The sequence below is a fragment of the Myotis brandtii genome, unplaced genomic scaffold (assembly GCF_000412655.1).
Source record: "Myotis brandtii unplaced genomic scaffold, ASM41265v1 scaffold940, whole genome shotgun sequence".
Lineage (NCBI taxonomy): Eukaryota > Metazoa > Chordata > Mammalia > Chiroptera > Vespertilionidae > Myotis > Myotis brandtii.
In genome coordinates this window covers 70186-72559 of record NW_005371877.1, presented here as the reverse complement: position 1 = coordinate 72559, position 2374 = coordinate 70186, and positions in this window count along the sequence as shown.

Here is a 2374-nt window from a genome sequence, read left to right as displayed (position 1 = left end):
GGTGGGGGGACCCAGGAGGGAACTTTCTGGGGTGATGAAAATGCCCAAAACCTCGAATGGGGTACTGTCACCCAGGTGCACACACTTATCACAGCCCATCAAATCCGACACTTAGGATCTGTACGTTTCAGTGTGTGCACACTTTACTCACAAAACATTTCTCTTGTTGGTACTAAAATGACCAGACTTCAGAATAAAAACAATTCTAATTTGCCTTGTCTCTGTAAGTTTTAGCAACAGGAATATATATTTGTGATAGGCCAACTACTTTAGAGGAATTCAAAGCATTTACTGACATGAACATTGTCTTTAAAGTAATATACATATATTATATATTTATTATATATTTATACACACACATTTTCTTAATTTCAGAGAGGGAGGGAGAGGGAGAGATGGAAACATCAATGATGAATAACAATCCCTGACTGGCTGCCTCCTGAACAGCTCACACTGGGGATCGAGCCTGCAACCCCGGCCTGTGCCCTGACCAGGAACCAAACCCTGACCTTCTGGTTCATAGGTCGATGCTTGTACATTTATCTTTCAAACTCTAACTTAAGGATGATTTTCTTAAAATATATTTTTATTGATTTCAGAGAGGGAGAGGGAGGGAGAGAAATAGAAACATCATTGATGAGAGAGAATCATGGATCGGCCGCCTCCTGCACGCCCCCTAGTGGGGATCGAGCCTGCAACCCAGGCATGTGCCCTTGACCGGAATTGAACCCGGGACCCTTCGGTCCGCAGGCCAACGCTTTCTCTATCCACTGAGCCAAACCGGCCAGGACTTAAGGATGATTTTTTAAGTTGCTACTGCCCGGCCAGTGGAGCTCAGTGGTTGAGCATCCACCTATGAACCAGGAGATCATGGTTCGATTCCCCGTCAGGGCACAGGTAGGATTGCAGGCTTGATCTTCAGCAGGGGGCATAGAGGAGGCAGGCAATCAATGATTCTCATCATTGATGTTTCTATCTCTCCCTTCCTCTCTCTGAAATCAATAAAAAACACATTTAAAAAATTAATATGGTGCCCAGGTGAGTGGTTAGAGCCCATGCTCAATGTGTCTCTCTCACAATGATGTTTCTCACTCCCCATCCTTCCCTTCCTTCCGTTCTCTCTGAAAAGCAATGGAAAAAATATCCTCAGGAGAGGATTAACAACAAAAATTTAGTATGCCGAGTTGAACGTCAATTTATGAAACACAGTCCCGAGCCTCATCAGATTGTCCTACTTCTAAAGGGCAACCAAGTTAAAAGATGAAAGGGATACAGGCAAAAGAATCATCTAAAGTTTCAGAAGAATGCAGGCATGCATGCGGGCTCCCTACGAGCCCACATTCTAAATGTGGACTCGCACGCACGCTTCATGGTGGCACCAGTAAGCCCTTAGCTTCTAGTTATCAACTCACAACCCTACTTTTACCTCAAGGAAGAACACACTTTTCAAGGGGAAATTTTTTAAATTTTTGTGGCAAATTATCCAGCATTATGCTGAATCCTTAATTTTAAGCTGAAAACATCTAGTCTACAGCCAGAGTAATAATATTGTTTCAAATACGGCCACTCTGAGAGAGAAAGAAGGCCTGAGCTGGGGAATATACCAACATTTTTACAGCTTTATTATGTCTTAATCACGTCAAAGATCCTCAATGTCTTTTCATGAGGTAATGAACGATTAACCCACTGCATGCCATAAGCGTCTGTAGATGCAAGCGGCGGATCGAACCCACATGCCACACGAGTCTATTTAAAAAAAAAATGTTTTCCCTAAGTGGCAGCCCTGACCAACTTTAAAATCATTTTTCGTGAGAATTTTCAGCTGAAAATATTCAAGAACACCTGAATTGTAATATAGTGGTAAATGTTCTTGTTAAACATAACCTTCACTTAGCAATTTTTAAAAAAGAGCCCTAGCCAGGCTCAGTGGACAGAGCGTCAGCCCGAGGACTGAAGGGTCCCACGTTCCATTCCGGTCAAGGGCATGTATCTGTTATGGGTTGGATCCCGGGTCAAGGCGTGTGCAGTAGGCAACCAATTGATGTCTCTCTCTCACATCGATGTTCTCTCTGCCTCTCTCCCTCCCTTCCACTCTCTTTAAAAATCAAAGAAAAAATATCCTCAGGTGAGGATTAACAACAAAAAAGAGGTGTCTAGGACCTAAACATATTCAGACTTAATTATATTCAAACAGATTTCAATCCTAAGTAATGATGATAATCTAATTCAATATACACACACTTCCTTCCTCGGGCATTTATCAGATTTCACTTCGAAAGCACATACAGCCCAGCGGTGGGGTGGTTGGTTGAGTATAATCCCATGGACCTAGAGGTTCAATTCCAGGCAGGGCACATGCCGGGGTCTTGGGTTC